We start from the raw sequence: 10,599 nt of genomic DNA, 5'->3' as shown, positions 1-10,599 counted from the left end.
CTTTGCACCACCCCCCCCCCCATTCCCCCCCATAAGATCAGGAGTAGCCTCTAAGAGGTCTTCCTACTGCTTATCACCATCAACCACAGCCACAATGAACATAAAAAACTGGGCCTTAGCACAACAATATCCATTTTGCCTCTTGACATTCGTATTGAACTTTTTTCTTCAACCCAAAGATGCCATACAAGCTGATCACTAAAGAATTTTTTCTCCTTCACAGCCAGAAAACTAATGTGACTTGCTTAAAACAAGATTATCTCCTTAACCAGACGCAGAGACCAAAATGTGCATATCCCTGTCTACACAAAGGTTCATCACATAAATCTTACCAATATGCAAGTTTGCTGTATGTCTAAACATATTGTAAAGCAACCCCTTCAAGTTTGGAACGGAGCCAAAAGAAGAAAACTTTGTTTTTTATATTTATTTATTTATTTATTTATAAAAGCTGGAGAGAAAAAAAAAAAAGATGCAGAGGAAAATATATTATTATAGAATGAGATGAGATAGAAAGGGACAGAATAGACAGGCACTAGGCTGCAGAGAATAGGCTCAGAGACTGGACTTGGATGTTGAAAAATAAAGGATTACTGCAAATGAAATGGCAACAGCCTCACTTATAACAACAAATGCTTTTATCTCGTTTTTCTACCACTAACTTTCTAGCCAGGATCTTGCTGTTGATGAATTGTTCCTATAAGATATCAGAGCAGCAAAACATACAAAGAGAATACAGTGTCTTACAAGCTATGTTATGTGGAGATTTTGCACCATCTGCAGGTCCAGAGAGATATCAAGACACTGCAGATATACCCATCCTATAATAAAATTCAATAGCTGTATGCATAATTTCGAGTTCCTGCAACAGAGATTTTGTGACTTTTTTGATTGCAGTATTTATGGGTGCTGTATTTATGGATGAAAGAATGCTTTCCCCCTGTCAGACCATCCTGAATGCTCTCCATCAAGAATCAAGCCATATAAGATACGTATTTCAAAAAAATATTTGAGGATCCCCTTATTCTTCAACTAAGTAGAGAGCACCGTCCCACTAGCTGAGTTCAGGGCACTTACTTTTTCTGGGCAACGTAGCAGTGACCACAAGCTTTCTTCTGATAAACTTCTTAAATTCACTACTTGGGAATACCTGGAGGTCTTCAAAAAATGCGTAGAGGTAGTGGTTAGTGACATGGTTTAATGGTGGACTTGGCAGTGCTAGGTTAAATGTTGGACTAGATGATCTTAGAGGTCTTTTCCAACCTAAATGATTCTATGATATAAGACAACAAGGATTATACGTAACCAAAACCTACAGAGTATTTACCCTTACCTAAACGTAATCCTTTGTACCTCAGTATATACTGTTAGAAAGGCTTTCTTCTTCAGGTACTAATTTAAGTTCTTAGTACTTGGCATGAAACATTTTTGACCATGAATTGTAATACTGAAAAAATAGCAGTAATCGTACAATTTCTTGTAGAGATAAGATGATTTCAGGCAAGACATACCTTTTCCTAGTGTCATTTCAAAAAGGATTTTAAGCTAAAGAAAAACAAACAAACAAACAAAAAACATACCACATAAATATATACATATTCTAAAAAAGGGATCAAGATGGGAAACTAAGCAAATGTATCAGTGTAATCATGCAATGAAAATTCACTGAGTAAAAAAATCACTCAACCTAATACACTAGCACAAACATCAGTATAAATTGATATAAGAAATTAAGTCAGTGGGTTTTGAACTTTATTTTCTCAAAAGAGAGCTATCCTTTAAAACATTAAAAGAGAAAAATCTTGACTGTGGCTGACAAAAGAGCAAAACAAATAATATGCTATTTAGATTGAAAGTGAGTTTGATGGATTTGGTAATACCGGTTATATATCACAAAGCACCCTTATCTGATACATCTGCCCTACTACATGTTATACTGCAGCAACTATAAACAAAGTCAGTGACTGATGATAAAAAATTGTGATGAAAAGACATGTTGGACTAGTATCAAGCGTATTCCAGGGAAAGACTGTATATCACTTCTGCTGATGACTTCAATGTGTATTTAAAATAGACAGCTGCTTTCAATTGATTTTGAAACCTCCATTGACGTCAATAAGAAAACAATGTCAGCAAAAGATCTATGATAAAGTATGGTGAGTTTTAAGAGAAACTGTGCTTTTAGTAATTTATTTTTAAAGGACTCCTATGAAAAAACATTTGTTTAAGAGTACGACCACCATACTTTCTCTACCTCTCTCCTTTATCTCCATCTCTTTTTCTGCATTTCTCCTAAGCCTCCCCCTAGTTTCACCACCAGTTATACTTCCACTTTCTTCCCACTTAACTAAAGATCGGTTATAAGGTCATTCTTTTAAAGCATCATTATTAGCTTTTATGAATTATCAGGCTAAGGAAGAATTAATTATTCATGGTTTTGAGGTACAGAATACTTAGAAGATAATATGGAGTAGATGTAAACATTGCAATTTAAGTTTTCACAATCAAAAGACCTAGGAATATAAGACTTTTTTTTTTTTTTTTTTAAGTTCATGGTTGACATCCAGGTAATCCTAAAATGCTATAGGAGCAACATAAATATATTAGGAAGGTCTTACCACATCTCCAGCTACAGAACTACAGAACTAGCTTTAGGATCAAGAATAAAATAAGCCTAAATTGAGGGAACAATGGCAGGACCTCTTGCCAGCAATAAAGAGGAAGGTAGGGCCTGTTAGCTTCATTCATTCACAATACTAGTGAGTTCTTCACACTTTCTAATACTTCTAACATAGAAAAGAAGCATAAAGACACCCAAAATAAACAAGTAAAATAATCTCCTTAGTGGAAAAAAATATCATTTTTTCCTCTTTCCTTAAAGAATGATGAAGTTGGCTGTTCTTCCTAAAGCTGGTTAAAAGGTGTGTTCTGCATGATGTCATTGGTAGCACAGTCCAGCTCTACTGATAGTTTGATTTCTTAAAAAAAAGAAAATAAAATTGTCATAGTGCCTATCCTGATTTGCCTCTTCTCTTGCCAAACTAGGCTGCAAAATTGCAGTTGAAAGCTGACCTGCAAAGAGTCAGAGGACTGTGCCTCTTTACCTATTTTAATAATGTGTTTCTATTAATTGTGTTCCTCTTTACCTATTTTAATAATGTGTTTCTATTAATAGTATTTCTATTTTAATAATGCCTTTAAATAAAAGACTGTCAATTCCATGTAGCAACAATGAAGACAATTAGGTATTATCTAAGCCATTAAAAAATATATATATATTTCCAGTTTCTAAATGTAAATATCTTCTCAGACAACTTTTTTAGATCCACCCAGCAATGAGTTCATTAAAGCTGGAAAAGACCTCCAAGATCATCTGGTCCAACCACCCCCCTACCACCAATGTCACCCACTAAACCATGTCCCCAAGCACCACGTCCAGCCTTCCCTTGAACACTCCCAGGGACATTGACGCCACTATCTCCCTGGGCAACCCGTTCCAATGCCTGATTGCTCTTTCTGAGAAGAAATTTCTCCTCATTTCCAACATGAACCTCCCCTGGCGCAACTTGAGGCCATTCCCTCTAGTCCTATCACTAGTTATTTGCGAGAAGAGGCTGACCCCCAGCTCCCCACACCTTCCTTTCAGGTAGCTGTAGAGAGCAATAAGAAATGACTGTGTTAAGCTGAGCTGACACATCTGACAATTACTATCAATGCTTCAGAGTGCAAAGATCTAGATCACTGCCACACAACCACGTTTCCTCACAGATGGTAACTTTCCAAAACTCTCTTCCACGACCAGGTGCTCCATTCCCTTTGTACTGCTTAGCTTAGGCAATCAGAGCTGTCATGGTACTTATCCAGATCAAAGATGCCGTCTCAGCTTTTTTTTTTTCCTGAAATGAACCGCAGTAACAGAGCTCCAAAATTTACAGGGAGAAAGAAAGAGATGAGGTGCACTAACAGGAAGGAATACACAGCAGTCACACTATGCAACTGTTGAACTGAAGAAAGCCTTCAAAGGATTTAATGCAAGGCTCTTCCATTACATGGCTAAAGCAAACATTTCTGGAGAAACGTGAAATACCCATTTGGCTTTAGATTCAGTGGATCTCAGTGATTCAAGTCCAATGAATTTCTAACCCCAGTCTTCAAGATTTGGTGAAATTTTGCATTTCAGTGTTGGTGGAACTGGTGTCTCACCGGTAACTGAAAGTTACCTGTTAACCCAAAGGCAGCTTCTTCAATAGGAAATGTTGTTAAGTACTGAAAAAATTCAATGACATACTGTAAAATTTGTGTTTTGTCCACTGCACTCAAGGCAATAATCAAAACATCTGGCTCACATACCCAGATTTCATCACTGCTAATGAGCTGCTTCACCCTGATGTTGCCAGATCCATAAGCATGACATGGTGGAAATAAGACCCTTAGAAGTAGTTCTGTCTCAGTAAAAGCAGACATTTCCTGCTATAACTTTTGGGGGTTTGTTTACTTTTGCTTTTAAAGAAAGGCTGAAAAAATACAGCAATTCAAAAATACACCAAAGACTAGGAGTGTCAGAGTGTATAATACAAACAGCATATAATAATAAACTAATCGTATTATATAATAATAATAAAATAAAAAAATAAGATAAAAAAATAAAATAAAATAAAAAAATTTATAGCAATAAACAAGTCATCATTTGGCTTCGCTGACTGCCACAAGCATTCTACAGGAAGGCCACCTAGAAACCAGCTGCAGGTGAAGGTGCAGCAAGGCAAGACCCACGCTTTGGAAACCACTGCCACATTTAGTATTCCTGCAGGCAAGCCCCCTCCTGCACCCACATGCTGCAGATGGGTGCCCCTGGGGACCTGCCAGGGCATGATGGGGCCGTGACTCAGCTACAGCGCTGGGGCGGATGCTCCTCGACCTTCACCCATAATGAGCATTGAAAAAAAAAAGCCTGGAAAGCTTTTAGACTCCCATAAAAACAGGTTTTATTAGGGTGTTTACAACAATATTTATCTTCTTCTATAGAGATAAGGCAATTAAATAAAACAGAAGTATAACGATTGTATAAACAAGTGTGAGCTGCTCCCTGCCAGCTCAGTAGCTTTCCGGGTTACTTTCATCCTGCAGCCCATTTTAGCCTGCCCCTCCTGGGCAGCCACCAAATCAACATCAGGGACAGCCACCTCCATCTGCCTCCACTCTACTCAGACTCTTCTTAAAGCAACAAAACAGGTACCCTAAACCACCCAATAAAATAAAATCCTATCTCCATCATCATCAAGGGCTGACTTTCTCCAGCTCCCTCTGGACAAACACCAAAAGAAGAGACATTATCTTACGCAGGGAGAAGATAGAAAGATCTGCTCACTAGTTAATACTTTCTAGATATTCTCCAGACACCCCAAAACTCATCCTAGGTTGCACTGAGCAGCTGCTCACAGCATGCCCCCAACAAGCACAGGGAACTTCTGCTCAGCACCTATTACACCTCCCAGACAGGAGGCATGGCTGAGGAGCAGCAGAAGGGAATGTATGCTCTCCAAGACTGCAGCTGCTTCTCCACAGGCTTGTTGTTTAATACTGAGGCCACTCTTGGCCAGGACAAACCTGGTCAAAATATTAAACAAGAAGGAGGTAGAAAATTACTTAGGTACTTGTATCTTACAGTATCCATATCTGTGGGAAAGGACTTATCTTAAGAAGGAAACGCACAAACATGTATGATAAAATGCACTAGTTCAGGACAGGAGAACATTAAACTTTGACCCACAAGTGCGGGTGCCCTATGGGGGTGAAAAGTTCACAGCAGTGAAAAGTTGATGTCAGGTTCACCATCTCAGCCTCTCTCAATAAACAAAAGGTTGTTGCAAACAAATCCATCTGCTGGATCTTTTCTGTTCTGGGGCCTGGGACCCAGGTATCTCCTAGCAGCCTTCTTTCTCCCAAGCAAACCCTTAGGTGCAGCCTGTGCTATGAACACCCTCCCAGAGAGAAGGTCGTGCAGTTTATTTACCCTGTAGATCTGAAACAAACAGTCCAACCTCCTCCTATTCCCAGAATACTTTGGCATGTGCTTGCTGCAGGTAGTCTACATGAGTGCTGGCGTTCAGATCAAGAAGGTACCTCTGAGGCGATTCAAGTGACCACCACTACTACCCATGCCTCATCTCCTACTGCCATGGAGCAGCCTCACCATGCACAAATTGGATCCCTTCAGCTGAAACGAAACACAAGGCTATCTGCAACAGGCTCCTGCTATGCAGTACTGTTTTTTAGCACAGCCATAACATAAGCCCACATTAAATGGGCACCAAAAATAGTCAAGAGATTGTACAGGCGAATAAGAGACAATAAAAAAAAAAAAAAAAAACACTGCCAGCCTTGACTACTTCTACAGATCTCTAGACCTGATCAGCACTTGGCCTTTCACATGCATGAAAAGGCTTTGCTTCATATCCCAAAAGATAGGGGAAGATTTCATTCCTGCCACCCATTTATCAGAAGGGATGGCTAAAATAGTTGAAAAGCAGGTGTCACCCAAAAGCAAAACTAAGCAGGAGCCCAGAGACTTCAAGCTCCACAGTAGCATGATACACTTATGCTACTTTGTCTGTCAAAACACGTAGAAAAAGCATTTGAGCTAAAAACAAACAAACAAAAAAAGCGCAAACAAAAAAACGCAGAGCCAGGGAGCCTGGAAACCCAGTGTCTCAGCCTGGGAGCCCATGCAGTAGGCTCAAAACCCACCACAGAGCCAGGTCTCTCAGAACCCACCAAACCAGCAGAAAAGCCGGGTGTCCTTAAGTCTCCCCTTGCTTTGCTACAAACCCAGAAAAGCTGGCAGATCTCCCAGTAAACATTTCTTCCTGAAAGAAAAAATAAATAGGTGTCCTGACAAGTTTCAGCACCACACTCCTGTCCTAGAGAGCATTCACAAGCAGCGGAGTGTGACTTGATACAGAGTGAAAGGTCCGCACCCACTCACAACCACACCTTTCTCTTTCTTCAGCTCAGCCATGGCTGAACCCTCAGCATGTCCCTTGGTCTCCCCCTCAGGAGAGGAGATTTACAGCAGGCAGCTTATTGTCAGCATAGCAAAAGGTGCTCATCATCTTTAAACGAGCACAAAGCACGCACCTGCTGAATTCACAGCTGAACAGCAGCTGCACATGGCTACAGCAGCTGTTCTGTGGGAGAACAGACTCAAAACCAGCTGCAGGTGAAGGCACAGCAAGGTGAGAGCTGTGCTTTGGAAACCGCAGCCAAGTTTACAGTTCCTGTGGGCCAGCACCCATATGTGGAAACATATTCCTGCACCCGTATGTAGAAACAGCTGAAGGGAGGGTGCAAAGACAGAGCCAGGCTTTTCTCAGTGGTGCCCAGTGCCAGCACAAGAGGCAATGGGCACAAACTGGAACACAGGACACTCTATCTGAACATCAGGAAGCACTCCTTCACTTTGTGGCTGATGGAACACATGCACAGGTTGCCCAGAGAAGCTGTGGAGTCTCCTCCTTGGAGATACTCAAAAGCTGTCCGGATGTGGTCCTGCACAAGTGGCTGTAGGTGTCCGTGCTTGGGCAGAGGGTCAGACCAGATGGCCTCCAAAGGCCTCTTCCAACCTCAGCCATTCGGTGATTCTGTGGCTGTGCCTCAGTCTGCATCCACAGAGTTCTGCAAGGACGCCCAGAAGGTTTTTAGACTCACTGAAAACATCAGGCTTCATGAAAATATAAATGGTGATGATTACCTTCCTACTATTCATTATTTCATATTTGTCATTTCATTATGGTTGCAATTGATCCATCACAATGATGAGAGCTGGACCACTAAGTTCTGTATTTTAAGAAAGTGCAGCCCTGAATGTCTCTCTTCAGGAAGGACAACTCAAAATTAAATACCAGTGAACATCCAGTGAGGAGGCAGCAGTGCCTTGAAAGCCATGGCCACACTTCGCAAGGATTCCAGTGAGTCACTTCCTGCATCTGCACATGCTGATTCACAGGATTGCGTGGCAGAGTGCTCCGGGAGAGCTGCCATGCTCTGCAGGGAGCAAAGCCGCCGTGACTCAGCTAAACATTGAGGTGGGAAGGCCTCAGTCTTCACCTATACAGCATCCAGTGGGGGGAAAAAAAAAAAAAAAGAATAAATAATTAGCAGTCTTTTCGACTCCCATAAAGGTAGGTTTTACAATGCTGTAAATACGGGAGTTATCGTTGTCCAAACAGATAAAGCAATCAGGTTAAACAGAACAGAAACGCCCAAGCAGAGAAGGCTGGACGTGTAACTGTGCTTTCAGCAGATCTCGCCAGCCAGGCACGTGCTGCGGCCTCCTGAGCTGCCAAAATCTCTCCCTGCCCTGCTCTGGCCCCCAGGAAGTTCACTCCAAAACCATGAAGGCCTGGCCAGGTGCAGGCCCCACCTTGCTTCTCTCCCGCGGCAATGCCACTGCATGCCCTGCTCTCCAGAGCACCTCTCAGTGCCCCAAAACACCTCCTGGTGCTCAGCTGCTCTTGGGAAGCCCTCAGCCAGGGAAGAGCCCAGCACCTATTACACCTCCCAGGCAGGAGTCACGGCTGGGGAGCAGCAGAAGGAAAGAGGACACCCGTGTCCGCAGCTGCTCTCCGCAGGCTCCCTGTGGTGGTAGCAACGGGGCCGCTCTTGGCCAGCACACAACTGGCCCAAATGTTAAATAAGCAGGAGGTAGAGAGAGAATTACTCATATACCCGTATCTTATTGTATCCACATTTGTGGGCACAGTCTTATTGTAAGAAAAAAGGGCACAAACACGTATGCATTAGCTAAGGAGAGCAGGAAACTGAACTTTGTCCCACAGTCTGTGGGTGTCCCATGGGGTGAAATGGGGCTTACAGCCATGAGACAGCCATGAAAAGTTCACCCATTCAGCCCCTCTCAATGCACACAGGTTTATTTCAAGCAGGTCCACACCCTGGATCCCTTCTATTTTGAGTGCCTGCAATGCCAGCAGCTCTTAATTCCATGTTTCTCCTCCTTTCCTCAGTAGTCACATTACACAGCAAATTTAATTCACTTCTTTCTGTACAAACTGTTTCTGATGCTTTTGGGAATGTGATTCTTTATTAAAAAGTGAGGATTTCCATGGCTTCCCTCTCCATTCGAGCTCTCTGAGGAAGATCTGGCTGTTGGTGTGGTTGGGCTTGTGACCAAGAACTGATGGGCAGGGTGCTTAGGAAATGGCCAGCCTGACATAAGAATATGCAGTGAGTCAGCAAGCCCTCATCAAAACAGGGACCCGCCCCTCCACTGTGCTGAGGTGGGTTTGTAACACGGAGGTCAACCTCTAAAGTGGATTAAAATGCAAAAAGTTCTCCTTGAGAAGCGATGAGAGCCACACAAATTGAAGGTTTGTGATTTGCTACAGTATAATTCCAATCAGTCACCGTTTCAGAGCAAAATGCGTACACATATATCATGTAGCTAAAAATTTGATCAAAGAGAAAGCAGAGTTTAGTCTGACAGATAATACTTGAGGAAAATCTGGACATCATCTGTTTCAGCTGATCTTTATGCACTTATGTCAGACTGGCTAAGTGCATAAAAGCTTAGGACATCTTTTCACAGAGAGGGCTGGCTTGAACCTGAAGTGAAACATCCAAATGGCAAATATTTTTGAATTGATCAAAACCAGCCACCACTTAGTTTTGCAGAAGAAAATTATTTTAAAATTGTCGATCTGGAAACCTCAGGTCATAGAAGATAGGTTTAGGGAGAGAAAAAGTGTTAAAGACTGTGGCTAGACACCTCGTTTGAAAAAAGGAAGAAAGAAAGAAAAAGAAATAAAAAAAGAAAGAAAGAAAGAAAGGAAGAAAAAGAAAGAGAGAGAAAGAGAGAAAGGAAGGAAGGAAGGAAGGAAGGAAGGAAGGAAGGAAGGAAGGAAATGGAAGGAAGGAAGAAAAAGAAAGAAAGAAAGAAAGAAAGAAAGAAAGAAAGAAAGAAAGAAAGAAAGAAAGAAAGAAAGAAAGAAAGAAAGAAAGAAAGAAAGAAAGAAAGAAAGAAAAAGAAAGAAAGAAAGAAAGAAAGAAAGAAAGAAAGAAAGAAAGAAAGAAAGAAAGAAAGAAAGAAAGAAAGAAAGAAAAAGAAAAAGAAAGAAAGAAAGAAAGAAAGAAAAAGAAAGAAAGAAAGAAAGAAAGAAAGAAAGAAAGAAAGAAAGAAAGAAAGAAAGAAAGAAAGAAAGAAAGAAAGAAAGAAAAAGAAAGAAAGAAAGAAAGAAAGAAAGAAAGAAAGAAAGAAAGAAAGAAAGAAAGAAAGAAAGAAAGAAAGAAAGAAAGAAAGAAAAAGAAAGAAAGAGAAAGAAAGAAAGAAAGAAAGAAAGAAAGAAAGGAAGGAAGGAAGGAAGAAAGAAAGAAAGAAAGAAAGAAAGAAAGAAAGAAAGAAAGAAAGAAAGAAAGAAAGAAAGCAAGAAAGAAAGAAAGAAAGAAAGAAGAAAGAAAGAAAGAAAGAAAGAAAGAAAGAAAGAAAGAAAGAAAGAAAGAAAGAAAGAAAAAGTAGTGTGGCTCTTTCTGTCCTTAAAATAGATGTGACATTATTGAATTTATAAAATCTCTGCAGATTTGTTT

The sequence above is a fragment of the Anser brachyrhynchus genome (assembly GCF_964034855.1).
Source record: "Anser brachyrhynchus genome assembly, chromosome: 1".
NCBI lineage: Eukaryota > Metazoa > Chordata > Aves > Anseriformes > Anatidae > Anser > Anser brachyrhynchus.
Note: the sequence above shows the minus strand (reverse complement) of the source record.